The sequence below is a fragment of the Ovis aries genome, chromosome 23 (assembly GCF_016772045.2).
Source record: "Ovis aries strain OAR_USU_Benz2616 breed Rambouillet chromosome 23, ARS-UI_Ramb_v3.0, whole genome shotgun sequence".
NCBI classification, from domain to species: Eukaryota; Metazoa; Chordata; class Mammalia; order Artiodactyla; family Bovidae; genus Ovis; species Ovis aries.
In genome coordinates, this window is record NC_056076.1 from 39,482,641 (window position 1) to 39,498,834 (window position 16,194).

A 16,194-nucleotide genomic window follows, 5' to 3' on the forward strand; every position below is an offset into this window, starting at 1 on the left:
TCGGAAATAAAATAAGGAGCTCTTCCACCTGGAAAAGAGAAGGGGAAAGCAAAAAGAAGGTAAGGTGATGCTATTCATAAAACACTAATGAACACTCTACATCCCTCCAGCTATCAAAAATAAAGCCACTCTACCCCAGAGAATTTGATATTCTTGTCTGTGTAAGACCCCTCATGGTGCTGCTTCAATGGGTTACAGAAAAGTAGTTCTTGGGTCAAAGAAATGCCTTTCATACAGTCCCAGAGTGAATGCAGATTTGGCATGAGAATTCAGATTCCAGATTTTCTGTGTTCATTCAGGAAATGCTGAAATAATCCATGAAACGTGGGGCAAGAATGACCCCATGCCATGACTCCAGCCCAGGTCTTAGTTCCTTCTGGTCTCTCCCACTAAGAGAGAGGCTTACCCTACAATGGGCTTCCTGAGATTGCTCTCTTGTAGGGAAGATACAGGCTTTCCAGGTGGCTCAGTGGGTAAAGAATCCACCTGCAATGCAGGAGACATGATTTGATCCCTGGGTCAGGAAGATCTCCTGGAGAAGGAAATGACAACTCACTGCAGTATTCTTGCCTGGGGAATCCCATAGACAGAGGAACCTGGAAGGCTACAGTCATAGGTCACAAAGAATTGGACAGAACGGAGTGACTGAGCATGCATGCACGCAGGGAAGATACATCACTAAAGGCCAGCAAGCTATCCAGAATTCTAGCCACGGTCCAGAGGAAAGGGACACAGCTCACTTTAGGCAAAGTATGTGTGTGACTTCATCCCAAACTGTAGAGACAGGATTCCCCACGAGCCCCCATCCATCCACGAGCATCAACAGCATGCTGACTCCGTGGTACGCACGGGTACCATGCTACCTGATGAGCGATGATAACTCCAGCCTGATGGCCAAGGCAAAGGCAGCATTTACCAGCTGTATGACAGCCTCATCAACAAGGCTCCAGGAAGAGATGATGGAGAGTCTGTCTAGTGAACCCACCAGGACGTTGCCCTCCAGCAGGAGGACTGGGAGAACACTGACTGAAGCTTCACCAAACCTGGCAGATGCGGCCGCTGTAACAGGCGTGCACCCCTGTCCATGATCTCTGACCACCTTTCATGAAAGCATGTGGTATTTAAAAATAACTCCATGCCCTTCAGTCCTTTAGGCTGACTGTTCCTCATCATCAGTTGTCCTAGTAAAATGCTAACAACCCTCGCAGTAACTAGCTGAGGCTTATTTTATGCTCATGATAATCTCAGGCACCTGAATTGCATATCAAGTCCTTGAAAAGAGGACACAAAGTCTTCAGCCATGGCATTACCAGGGACCATAAATAAGGGAAATCCAGGGATGAATGCATAATTCAGAAGCAACAAGCTTCTTCTTCTGAAATGAAAATTCATTTGAGAGTTTCTGGGTTCTAAGAATAGTGTCAAGTTAACAGCTTATCAAGGCTTCCAGATGCTTCATTCTGAGTTTGTATACATCATTTCAGGGGTCTGTGTACATGCAGAGCACAGATGCAGAACGAAATTTTAAAACGCAAGTACAAATGCAGCGCAAACTATGTAAAGATATGTACATATGAGAGGGAGCAAGTTTAGACCTGCTAGCACATCATTTTTTTTTTTTAATGTTGAAGACTTATTCTCTTTCCTCTCCTTTATTCAGCTATTTTTAAAAACATTTTTATTTATTTCTAATGGGAGGATAATTATTTTACAATATTGTGTTGGTTTCTGACATACATCAACATGAATCAGCCATAGATATACATATGTCCCCTCCCATTTGAACCTCCCTCCCACCTCCCATCCCATCCTATCCCTCTAGGCTGTCACAGAGCACCAGTTTGAGCTCCCTGCATCATACAGCAAATTCCCCCTATCTGTTTTACATACAGTAGTATTTATGTTTCCATGCTCCTCTCTCCATTTGTCCCACCATCTACTTCCCACCCTGTGTCCACAAATCTGTTTTCTATATCTTTGTCTCCATTGCTCCCCTGCCAATAGGTTCATCAGTACCATCTTTCTAGATTCCATATATATGCGTTAGTATATGATATTTGTTCTTCTCTTTCAAACTTATTTCACTCTGTATAATAGGCTGCTAGCACATCATTCTTAAAAATCATTCCTATTCATCAAAATTCCATATTTTCCTCCTTTCTATCTTTGTACTCTTGGAAAAATATTAGTCAAAAAGACATGGCTAATACATATCATGTAAGTTTCATTGTATTAAAATATACCCTTATTAAATAATTTTTTACTTTCCATTTGTAGTAAACTTTAGAAAGTAATCTCAGCACTTGTAAATAAACAGCATAATTTCTAATGATAAAATTTTAAGGGTTAGTCTAATCCTCAGTTCTTTATAAAGTTTATTTTTTTAATATAAATTTATTTATTTTAATTGGAGGTTAATGACTTTACAATATTGTATTGGTTTTGCATACATCAACATGAGTCTGCCACAGGTATACACGTGTTCCCCATCCTGAACCCCCCTTCCCTTTATAAAGTTTAAATGCTCAATAACTATTCTCTTTCCTTTAAGTAAAAATAAAAATCCATTAAGAATATCTTATCTTTGGGCATTTTGTTTATAATGGCAAAATATAAATAATGGAAGTTGGCGATCTGTAATTCACTGAGACCATATTGATACCCCAATAGATGATCACTGTTGGGTTATGCCAAGACACATAACATTTTAACCACTTCACCCCAAAAGACATGAAATAAATGCCAGCAAACCCCTTAGTCTCCTGTAAAGTTGTAAGTAATCCTAGCCAGCTAGTCTATTTCATCCTAACCAGAATTAACAAGAATGAACTGAGGAAGAAAAAAAAGTGGTAATATGACACATTCGGATGTCTGGTTTATTAGCTTGTTGACTCTGCAGGTTTATGTTCCCCACTTTAGGCAAACAGGCCATAGTTAACTCTGTACGTTAAGGAGTATGCACCTATAACTACTCCCAAGAAAAATGTCAGCTTTGCTGCTTGATTTGACTCCTGTTTTCCAGGACTTGTATTTGCCATTTTCAATTGCCTCCTTGTCCATGCATATTTAACAACCTGAAAATAGTCCACAGCTTCCAGAATGTTCTGGGCATCAGTGAAAACATCATTAGAATATCTGTGTCCCTTGAAATAAATCTGGTGCTTAATAGGTCAAAGCCATCTTTAAAGACTCCGCTGTTGACTCTCTCCTGTTCAAGATGTTTATCAGGCACTTGTCAGAACATCCAAGAAGGGCATGTTTGCAGATGATGCAAATCTGAGGAGGACACCAGACTTTCTAGATTCAGGTGGTTTATGCAGAGTTTAAGTTTCTTATTTCCGTGTCAACCATAATCTTGGAAAGCTTATAAGCACTCACACCACTTATATCAGAATCCCTCGGAGTGCTTGTTAATAAGGAAGACTCTTGGGTCCAGCCCCAGGATAAGCAAACCAGAACCCCTGGGGTGGGGACCAGAGAGCAGGCACTTTTAACAAGCTCCCCAGCTGACACAAAGTCACACTTGGTTTTGAGGACCACTGGTCCAGGACACCAGGGTACAGAAATAATGACACAGGAGACAAGGTTGATGTATTATTTGCATAGCTGTTTTATAGAAGGTGGGACAGAGATAAGCGAGAGACAGCCTCCTTCAGCCACACAGATAAGCAGAACTATAAGGAGGCTCTGCCATCATAGTCAGCATACATTTTGCCGTAAGAGTTATTGCTTGGATCCTGTCGTATGCGTCAATTTGCAACCGCAGTTCATTCGCAGTAAGTACAGTAATAAATAACAGTGAAAGATTGTTCTGTACCCAGTTCCAGCAATAATTAGATTAGATGCCCATTTATTGAAGACTGCAATAACACTACAACTCTGACCTTAATTTCCAAGTGGGCAAAACATCCTGACAAAGTTGCCAAGGGATGTCTCCTAAAAACAGGAAATGGAGAACTAATTGCTGGCAGTTTGGGTTAAGTTTGAGATTTGACTCCCAAATCCAGCAAATAGAAACTTTAAAGTATTCATACCTTTTGCTAGAACATACATATGCAGACAGGTATCCCTTGTGCTGATCAGTGAAAGCTAGCGAAGCAAACAAATTGACTAGACATACATCTTTTTATCCTTTAGCACAAAGTGAGGGGTTTTGTTTCTGAAAAACAAGATCATTATTCCCATTAGTGTTAGTCAATCAGTTGTGCCTGACTTTGCAACCCCACGGGCTGTAGCCCACCAGACTTCCCAGTCCATGGAATTCTCCAGGGAAGAATACTGGAGTGGGTAGCCATTCCCTTGTCCAGGGGATCCTCCAGACCCAGGGATTGACCCTAGGTCACCCGCATTGCGGGAAGATTCTTTATCATCTGAGCCACTAGGGAAGCCCTAAGAATACTGGGTGGGTAGCCATTAATATGTTGTTAATTTATGGGTCTTATATTTTTCATATCAAGTTGTAAGGTTACTTTGGTTTTATAGTTCATGAGACCTACAGAATGAGAAATTTAAATCTAGTTTTACATATATATATATATTTAAGTAACAAAAATATGACAACATGAGGGACATCAGAAGTATTTTCTTTCTTTAAAGGTATATTAAAAAGTGAGATTTCAGCTCAATGAAAGATAATAAATCCTAATATGAACCTGCTGGCTTATGAGCAGTGGACTCTCCAGCTGGCAGGGTCAAAGGTCTCCATCTGGATACCAGATGACATCTGTCAGTAATGTCCCAGAAGAGATTCCTCTTACAGATGGGCAGTTTGGCGAGATCATATGTAAAGTCCTGTTTACCCCTGAGATCAAACTGTTTTCCAAGTGTTTGCCATGCAGGAACTAGAGCTTGCCCACAATTCTTCACTGTTGAGGTAGCAATACAAATCTTAACTTCATTAAGATGTACTGACTGAACTATCCAGTATACATATTACATATACATGTTTTATACACAGACACAGACACAGACACACAGACACACAGACACAGACACAGACACAGACACACACACACACACACACACACACACACACACACACACACACGAGGCTTTCCTGCTGACTCAGCAGGAAAGAATCTGCCCACAATCCAGGAGATGTAAGAGACTGTGGGTTTAATTCCTGGGTTGGGAAGATCCCCTGGAGAAGGAAATGGCAACCCACTCTAGTATTCTTGCCTGGAAAGGAACCTGGCGGACTACAGTCCATGGGGGTCACAAGAGTTGGACACGATTTAGTAACTAAAGCACCACCACTATACATATACGTATATGCTATGGAATAGCCTACAAAACTCTTTTATAGGTTGAGATTAATCTGTGATTGGTTCATTGCTTTTTCTGTGTGAATCTGAAGACAATTTCCACCACTGTTTCCCTTCCTACCTGACCTCTCTGATCCATCAGCTCTAATCCACTTGTCCCACCCTTGCTCATCAGACCTTTATCTCTGAGTTATGTTTAATTGAGTTGCATTAAGTGGATGGCCACAATGTGGTCTGAGTCAAGGTACAAGGATTATAAATGGGAAACCATTATATTTCTAAGCTCTTTTCTGAAAGTTTCCCAACTATTCCACTCTTTAACAAAATCAAGCAGGCACACACTTGCCATACAACATACATGTTCATGAGTGCCACTATGGCTTGATGAACAGAGTATGGAATGATGTTTTAAAATTGTTGTGTGACCTTGAACAAATTTCAGCTTCTCTTTATATCAATATCCATTGAAATATTTCTCCCATTTTCTGTCTTTTTAGAAGAGAGAATGTTTCTCAACCATGGTGGTGCATTGGAAGAATCAGGTAGGGGAGATTTTAAAAAATAGCAACTGAAGTTCATTATGATGGAGGCATGAGAGATACATGTGGCCTTATTATAATTATTTGTACACTATGTACATTTGAAATATTTCATGATGAAAGTTTAAAAATACTTAAAAAATAACTGATGCTTGAGATCCACCCCCGAACCAATGAGATAAGAACCTCTGGGGAATGACGAGCAGGTATCAATATTTTTAAACATTTCTTAAGTGGTTTTTAAGGATAGGCAGAGTTGAGAAAAAAGAGTAAGAGAAGACCAAAGCACAAAATTAAACAATATAAGGAATTTCTCAAAAGAAGGATACCATGAAAATCAAAATTAATAGTAGCCACCTATTTATACCTTCAGAAGTCACTGGATCAAACATGCATGTACCTATTATCCTCTGTGAAGCTAGTTGTTTTTTGAACACATGTTCAGTTTCCTTGGTAGTGCCTGCCATTAGATTTGTTGATACTCGCACTCTTTAGGGGAAACTTATTACTGTAGCTGGCTGCCCATTTCACAGTAATGTGTCAATAAAATGCTGGCATATTTAACAACAGGCATAAAGAGCTCATAACACTAAATATCATGACTAGAATTTCAACAACTCTTCAAACACCCCAAAGGAAAAAATATCATTCATGGTTTTATTCCAAGTTCCTGCATAAAGTAGAGAAAATATACTTGTACACTCATGAGTATCTTGGATGGTGGATGATAGAAGATTCCAGTATGTGATCAGAGGTGTCTAGTAGGGAGTTGTGTCTAAATAAATATAATCAATGTTTTATGATTTGAAGCTAGTGATTTCCCCCAGGGGTGTTCACACATTGGGATTCTACAACATGTGCCCAGCTCAGTGATCATGATTTTTTACTAAGAGCCAAAATTTATGGAGCCTTTGCCTTGTACAAGCAACTGTTTTACGAGCTAGTCTATGAGACTACCTTGTTTCGCCATCATGAGATAGATCCTATGATTGTCCCTATTTGACAGAAGGGGGAAATGAGGCAGAAACTAGTTCAACAATGTGTCCAAGGTCACATAACCAGACCAGTAGAACCAGAATATAAACTTGGATGGTCTGACTCCCAAGCTAGACCCCAAAGGCTTCCAACTCTACAGTCACATATACATACACGCACACACATATTTAGTTAAATCTCATGAAACTGGCATTCTCTGTGTTTTTTGACTTTCAAAAACAGTAACTACAATATGTACTATAATGAGAAGACACTGAATTAGCTATGAAGGCCATTTCCGCTACCTGGTAATTTTATTTTGGAGCCTGTGCTCTTAACCACAGTGCCCAGTTGTTCCTAAAGAATTCCATCAGTTCAGTGCAATTTCATTAACAAATTTAAAAAGTTGTTCCCCACGTGGGATCCATGTATTCCAGCTTCCCTGGTCACTCAGATGGTTAAGAGTCAGCCTGCAGTGTGGGAGACCCGGGTTTGATCCCTGGGTCGGGAAGATCCCCTGGAGAAGAAAATGGCAACCCACTCCAGTATTTTTGCCTGGAAAATCTCATGAACAGAGGTGTTTGGCAGGCTACAGTCCATGGGGTTGCAAAGAGTTGGACACAACCAAGCGACTTCACTTTCTTCTTTCGAGATGGATCTATTTTACTAAGAAAAGTATTCTTTTTTTTTTTATTTTAAGAAGAGTATTCTATATCAACCTTGGGAAAAAGGCCAAAGGGGAAAGTTCTGCTCCGTGAGTGAATTCTAGTGGTGCTACCTTCAATATAACCAGAACACCACCACTCTCCATCACACCAGCTTCCCTGGTGGCTCAAACAGTACAGAGTCTGCTGCAGTGCGAGAGACCAGGGTTTGATCCCTGGGTTGGGAAGATCCCCTGGAGAAGGAAATGGCAACCCCACTCAAGTATTCTTGCCTGGGAAATCCCATGAACAGAGAAGCCTGGCAGGGTACAGTCCATGGGGTTGCAAATAGTCGGACATGACTGAGTGACTTCACATTCTTTCTTTCTTCTCATCACACCTACTGCTAGCACTCTGGGGCAAACCATCACCATCCCTCTCTGGGTTCCTGTAACAGTGTCATCATATTTCTCTCTTCTGGCTTTCTGAGATTTCTGTTGTCATTGTCCAAATGGAAGACACTGTGATCCTGGTGAAACAAGCCAGATCATGTCACTCGTGTTCAAAGCCCCCAAAGACCTCTAGACCTGTATCCTCTGCCCTCACTGTTCTGGCCTCTTCTGCCAACCACATATCCTGTCTCTCTCACTTTGGCTCCTTGCAGATCCTCAAACAAGCCAGGCACAGCCCACGCTCAGTTCCTCTCTCTGATATGCTGACACCCCATCTTCTTCAAATCTGATCACATGCCGTGTCCTCAAAGAGCCTGATTGTAAACGGCAGACTTGATTATAAACTGACCCAACACTCCCACCCTGCATCCTGCATCTGTCACACCCAATATTTCCTTACTGATTACGTTCTCAATGTGAGTCCCACAAAGGCAAGCGTTCTGGGATCTTATTCCCTGGGTGTCCCGGTCACAGAGAACAGTGCCTGGCAGAGGGAAGGCTCTCAATTTGTATTTGTTGAACGAAAGAATGAAGAAAGGAGCAGGGATTATAAAAGAAGGGACTCTGAGGAGAAGAGTGATCAGAAGGGCAGGAAGTACAGAACGGCAGAGTTAGGTTGCCTGGGATTGGGGTTGAACACCAGAAAGATTCAGAAGGATGAAACCAAATATGAGAAGGAACGGACGTATGGTGGAAACGTGCGCAGAGTTACAAGCAACATACTTCCTCCAGATCCAGTGGTGGAACTGATCTGGGCAGAGTCTCCTAACCACCCTGAAAGGCTCCCCATCCTCACCCTGAACCAACACGGATGACATCAGCAGGGTGCACCTCTTACCACATCCTCAGTGATGAAAGTCAAGAATGGTGTAGCCACCACCCCAAATGCCACTTAACATCAGGGAGGATTTAATGAGCACTTTGTCTTCTCAGGACAAAAGAAAATGTCACAGGATCCAGGTGGGACCCTCCTTGCTCATCTGCACAAACAATGGGGATGACCACCGCAGTGGGTGTTGTCGCATCAGCTGGAGCAGAAGTGTCCAGGCTAGAACTGCTTCTCACATCCATGGTTGCCATGGTGATATTTATAAAGATGTCACCATGATCAGTCAGTGAATACTTTTAAGAGGCTTCTGGAGGATAAGAAGTTACAAACCCCCCTCCATCTTCACAAATCACTCTCATCCCACTTGCTCCCGATAAATGGCTCACTTCTTTTGATTGCACTTGGCATACCCATGAAAGATGAGTCTCACATTCTGTAATTCCAAGCTTGAAGCCTGTACTGTGTTTTTCCATGTGGTCTGCATTTTGGTTTTATTCAGTGATTCATGGTGCCTGTTCAAAGGTCACCAGATCAATGCTTCACCTGCCAAGAATGTCTTCTAATCCCCAGCCTCTTCCATCACCAGGGCAACAAAGGTCTGTGGCCTCCCACCCACTCTGAAAGAAGTGTCCTTGTGTATTACATTGCCAAGTTTATGCCACAGCCATACTTTAAACAAACCTTAGGAGACAGAGTATCTTCATTACTCCCTGTGCCCCACATCATTAGATTGCAAGCCCTGTGAGCAAACTGGGTATATTTTTCTCATAGTTGTACTTTCCAATATGAGTAGCATGGTACATTAACCCTAAGAAACTCTGAAATAACTCCTAGCACCAGGCACTAGAGGGCTTAGTGAATGATGCCACCATCCCCAGCCATGCTTCTTAGAAACCCTGGGTCTTCCTGGCACCTCACCCCCCATCAGCTCCTCTACCCACTCTATTACTATGTCCTTTGCATTCTACCTGAATCTCCCAGATCTGTGCACATCTCCCCTCTCCACTCTCCATACTGGAACAGTCTGTTCTCCAGTCTCCAGTTTCCCTGATAAGAGCGAGCACTCAGAGACATAAGTGGGTTGCTTAGAACATGAACAGCCCACTGTTCTCAGGGCAAGGACAACTCCCTCTATTGCAGCCTCAGTGCTCTGAGTTCTCATCGAGCTCCTCACCCATGTGCCCTTCCTCTGCTCTGTGCAGACCAGCTGCTTTCCATTCCTCTTTTCCGGCTTCCATAACTGGGTCATAGATCCTCCAAAAGTGCCACCACTGCAGCTCTGCAGGGAGGGTATGACTGAAGAAACGCTCTCTCTTTTTGCTAGAATGAAATCCCAGCCTGCTTCTCCTCAACTGCTGTGTCCCCACCATGCACACTGCCTGGCACGTGGGAGATGCTCATGAACATTTATGATAAATGAACGTCACCAGGCTCTCGTCATTGGAGATGGTATGGTCCATGATGATTAGGCGTCTGCACAGGTGGTGGCGAGGGGCTCACTACTTCTGATACAAAGAAAAAGCAAATGCATAAACCTGGACTCCACGAGGCTTTTAGGATCTTGGACACACAAGTAAGGCTCACAATGGGCACTTAAATATTCATCCACATCATTTGTGCATAGGGACTGAGCAGGTACCAAAACCTTGCTATTTCTCCCAGTGGTGTGGCAGGAGCAGGAACACTTCCACCCGAAATGCTGCCCATAGACTGGGGAGAGTGATGCAATTCTTCCTTGGCCCAGCACATCAGCCTCTGAGCTTCGCCACTGGTTCACATTCACTCTCTCCGTGTCAGTGATCAATCCTGGGAGAGGAATTAAAGACCAGGCGAGGAGGAGCTGTCTGTCGGTACAGCCATCAGGGATGGACTGCGGGGAAGCCTGGCCGATGCTGAGTCTCTCTGTCTGGCCCTGGCTCCTCATGCTGGACAGAACATCGGGCCTGGAGTCAGCCCCTGACTCCTCCATGCACCAGAGCCCTGCCTGACTTGGCTTGGGCCATGGTGCTTCATCTCTTTGTATCTGCTTTCTCATTTCTAAACTGAGTGACTAACCTGCTTCAAGGGCCATTGAAAGGGCTGGATGAAATAATGTAGAAAGCACTTAGTGAGCTCTTAGGTTCATAGAACGGTGATGGCGTTAAATGAGGTTACGAGGGCAGCTCACACTCATACCTTTTGGCCACGCTTCCTTGGCCAATGCAGCCTACAGGTTCCTGACAGCTCCCTCCCTCCATCTCACCTCTGTGGGCTCCAAGATAGAGAGGCAGAGCTAACTGCCCCTGGAGAACCAGCCCACTTGATAAGGTAAAGAAGGATGGCTCCTCTGTCCGTGGAATTCTCCAGACAAGAATACTGGAGTGGGTTGCCATTCCCTTCTCCAGGGGATCTTCCCAACCCAGGGATCAAATCCAGGTCTCCTGCATTGCAGGTGGATTCTTTATTGTCTGAGCCACCAGTGAAACCCTCAACCTTTGGGAGGTGTGTTGAACTAATATATCCAGTTCATGAGGAGCTAGGAAGAAGCAGCAAGGAGCCCTTAAATAGCTAATCTGACTCAGTTCTGTTGACCGATGGAAAGGGGTAAATGCAGGAAGTCATAGCTACTCGGAGCCAAGAGCTTATATATTAACACTGTGCTGCTCCTAACACATTTATTCCCCCAGTCTTGCCGCCATTGCTGGAAGCATTTTTAAAGCACTTATCTGAGATGTTCTCAAGAGCATGTGTCAGTATCTGGAAATCCCATCAAAAACTACAAATACTCATGTTGCTGAAGATAGATATATTTTTTTGAAGGAGACAAAATGATTTAGCACCAGACTAATGAATAAAGAGATCAACTGGGGTCAGGGCCATTGGCCATCAAAAAAAAGAAAGAAAGACACAAACCTGGAGTTCTAACTATAAACACATTCAACTGAGTTCTTAGAAGAGTTTAATGGACTAGTTTGGAAGGAAGTTAAAAAAGCAGTTCCAAAAATACTCTGAGCCACAGAACCATCTCCACTCACAAACATAGCTCTCATTTATCGACAGCCTATTATCTGCCAGGCACTCGGTAAGTATGTTACATACACTCTATCACTTGAGATTCAGAAAACTCCTAAATCTATATTGTACCATCTCACACCTGAGAAATTCAGTCTGTACCCAAGGTCACAACCAAGATCTTACAGATAGAACTGCACTTGTCTGCATAGAAGTGTTTATTTGACAGCTCTTTCCTCTCCTTCTACAAGAAGACAGCATTCCTTTGAATGAATGCTCTCCGATACATTTGCTAAAAAAATTTTTTTTTCATATAATGGCCAAGCTTTCTGTAATCCATGCAAACATAGAACCCTACAATAACCATGCAGGATTACTAGAACCTGGGGCCTTGAAACAGGGCTTTGCTAGTGGACAGAAATTTCCAGTGTCAGAGGGTCTGAGACCCTTTCAAATGGGAAGCAGAAATGAGCCTACAAAAATCTCAGAAATGAGTAACAGAGAATGGGATGTGTATCCAGCTACTGTTATTTTTACAGGAAGGGTTTGAGCTTCTAGTATGAAGAATAATTACAGATTAAATTTAATTATGTAGAAGCTGCACAGACTAGGTGTTAAGAGTTGCATTTAAACCTGACTCTGGAATCTCTAGTGCTCAGTTGCTTCGGTTGTGTTCAATTCTTTGTGACCCTAAGGACCATAGCCTGCCAGGCTCTTCTATCCATGGGAATTTCCCAGCAAGAATACTGGAGTGGGTTACTATGCCTTACTCCAGGGGATCTTCCCAACCAAGCGATCAAATCCATGTCTCCTGTGTCTCCTGCTTTGCAGGAGGATTTTTACCATTGAGCCACTGAGGAAGCCCAGTAAATTATCCCCTAAGGCCTCAGTGATCTGAATGCAAAGTGGGAATCACCCTCCTCCTAGGGTTGCTTGAGAATCAAATATGTTAAGCTCTTCCTAGTGTGTTTAAGGCAAAGGAAACCCACTATAAATGTTAGCTGTGATTATTCATATTGATGTAGAAATACATTCATTTCCCGAAGGGTCATTATCTGGGAGAGGGCACCACAGGACAGACATTCATATTCTACAAAGGTACTTAGTCTTGGGCAGTGGTGCTTTAATTCAATTAGACTACATCAAGTCTGAGGAGTTTTTTGCACTTTATAAGAATTTTCCTTGCCAACATTACACAGTGTCTGAAATTAATTAAATGATAGTTTCTAAAGTAAAAAGTTTCCAGGACCCATTTCTGTAGAGTACCTCGGAAAAGAAAAATTTGGCATGCATTCCTTATGAAGATGAATATACATTTCTTTTTTCCTGTGGAGAACTTTGTGATCTTCAAAATATTTGGCAGCAGTTTCATCTTTATGAAGTCAAGGCAGCCACAGTTACTCCCAAGTTGATCAGGAGAATAGATGATGATGTTTTCCTATCATGAAATGTTCTCATATCATTAAGTCTGGACTTTTAACAGCCCTATTTTCAAATTAATGGAGAAGAAAAATTTCCCTAGGTTCCTAATTTAGAACATCAATTTTACGGAAAGAGAGAGAAAGTTATGGGTACCTGGAGGACCTACCTCAGTTACAGGAAGTCCCTGTTGCCAAGAGAGCTCTGCTTCTCCCCCATCTTAGGACACCAGGAGAATCTTATATAGGAGCCATCTGTGAAATCCTAGCTAACTGAATTCTCACCAGAGATAGGATCCCCAAAGCAAAGTTTCATAGCTGCCATGCAAAAAACATCAATTCAGTAGAACTGAAATACTAGAGTTTAGCTCTAATACTTTGTCCACCTGATGCAAAGGGCCAACTCATTGGAAAAGACTCTGATGCTGGGAAAGATTGAGGGCAGGAGGAGAAGGGGATGACAGAGGATGAGATGGTTGGAGGGCATCATCGACTCAATGGACATGAGTTTGAGCAAACTCCAGGATATAGTGAAGGACAGGCAAGTCTGGCATGCTTCAGTCCATGGCGTCGCAGAGTCGGATACAACTTAGCGACTGAACAACAACAACAATCCGTTCTTCAAAGGGATGAAACAGACCTCCATCCAATTACCTGGGAAGCCAACCACTGAAACAGTCTGTCTTCTGAGCTCCAAACAATCAGTCTACAAATGAACCTATGGATGTCAGTGTTTATAAATTCATGGTTATTCGGATTAATTTGAAATCTTTTTGCAGTTCATATCAATCAGGCAGTATTTACTTGGTTGCTTCTCTAGAAAAACTAATGAATACTAAACAATATTACTGATGGCTTAATAACTACCTCAGATTCTTGGTATGTGATCTAAATAAAATATTTTTCACCTACCACATAATTAGCAGTTTTCAAAAAGATGAGAGAAAATTTCATGATGTTGCACCTATATCACAACGTTAGATATTATAGTTTAAAATTTGCCTTTATGCATGCTAAAGCACGGACATGCTATTTCACCTACCTCTATAGGTAGGCTAGTTTTTATTTGCCATCTTAGTTTGATCTTTGGCTCAAACTCTACTATACCCATCCAGACACGAAAATATATGCACCTCCAGTGACCCCGCCAAGATGCTCCCTGCAAATCCTCTTGGCGTCTGTGTGTTGGATCAGGTTTTTCCCCAACTTTGAGTTTCAGAAATGCTGAAAGTAATCTAAAGTGTTTGTATAAAAGGGTGAAATAAAAATAGTGATAGCACAAGAGCTAATTAAAGTTCAACCTAAAATTAGATGGGTTCCCCTGATTAATTGCATAGCAACTGCCTGACGAGTGAAGGAGTGAAGAGGACATCCAAAGTCTATACTAGTCTAGATGCAGTGACTTTAAGAATGAAGAACAGGCACTTCCCTAGCTGTCCAGTGTTGAAGGATCCACCTTGCAATACAGGGAATGTGGGTTTGATCTGTGGCCCGGGAACTAAGATCCTATACACCGAGCAGCAGCTAAGCCCACATGCGTGTCACAGCTACTGAGCCTGTGTGCCAGAATTAGAGAGTTTGGGTGTCGAAATAGAAATCCCACATGATGCCATGAAGACCCCAAGTGCCACAACTAAGACGTAAATGCAGCCAAATAAATAAATAAATATAGGAGAAAAAAAAAAAAAGAATGCAGAACTCTTATTCCTAACTTAAAATTGGTTGTTTAGAAACAGTTCCCCCAGGGAAGCATTTAGAAAAACTAAACAACTTTGGCAACACAAACTGCCTGATAAAAGTTACTTTTTAATTTTAACTTTTTCAAATTTAATTCACTCTGTAGGAAGAGACAACCTGTTACTGAACGAAGTCAAAGCCTCAGGTGAAGTACAAAGTCTGTCTGAGTAGGGGAATGAAGCCTGCAGATCCTAGTTCTGGAGAACACTGCAGGAAACCCCACTGCACCATTCCGAAAAAAAACCCTACATTTGTTTGGGTACATTGATCAGGAAGGGAACATCTGTATGTTTATTGAAAGGAAATTGAATGGCAGGCCTTGTTATGTGACTCAAATGTTATGTTCCATACTTAACATGGTAATTTCCAAGACATTATATTGGGGGGAAAGAACAAAGAATGTATTATCTTCTGCGGTTTTCTTATGGCCACACATGGCAAATCCTTCACAAGACCCTTCTAAAAGGCTAGTGATAGACTGAATGAGATGTCCAAGGAGAAATTTTAATTTTCAAGTAGGATACATAATTAAAAACCATATAAATGTGCTTCATGTGCTGAGGCTGCAGCATCTTTTGAGCCATAAAGAAAGTGCCTAAAAATAAGTTGGGGGCATAATGGAAGGGACATGGGAGCTCCTAAGAGCCAAGACTGGAACAATTGAACAAAAAGGAAATAAGGATGATACTGGAGTATAACCCAAAGAATCAAGTAAATATCCATGTCTCCATACCGTTATAAATAAATGACTGACTAAATAGGTGGAAATAGGAGAGGGCACAACTCTTACAGAAGAATTCTAACTAATAATTGTAGGATGAATGAGGGAAATAGAAAAATCACCAGATCCATGGATGAATGCCAAAATTAGGGGGTGAAAGTTTAAGTTTCAGAATATCTCCCCACAAATATTTGTTAACTACAGATGGATGCGTGTTACCCTCCTTACAGTCGGAACCACCTTAACTCAGGTGATGAAAGTTGACATTGTCAATAATGTTAACACAGAGGTCACAGGCTCCCTGACATGATGCACTGAGAGGTCACGTCACTTGCGTAGGTTCTTCTCCAAATGCACGACCTCAGTCTATTCACGGGAAACATGGGACTTCCCCGGTGGCTCAGTCAGTAAAGTATCTGCCTGCAATGCAGGAGACCCAGGTTCGATTCCTGGGTTTCGAAGATCCCCTGGAGAAGAGAATGGCTACCCACTCCAATATTCTTCCCCGGAGAATTCCAGGGACAGAGGAGCCTGGCGGGTTGTAGCCCATAGGGTTGTAAAAAACTGGACATGACTGAGCACATGCATGAGACAAAGCCAAATGGAGGGACATTCTACAAAATA

General features: G+C 42.2%; 1 protein-coding gene across 37 annotated transcripts in view; it reads right to left on the bottom strand.

The window, feature by feature from the left end:
• EPB41L3 (erythrocyte membrane protein band 4.1 like 3) overlaps positions 1-16,194 on the bottom strand; it is a 227,463-nt gene that overhangs the window by 141,761 nt on the left and 69,508 nt on the right. The gene's annotated exons all lie outside the window — the stretch shown is intronic.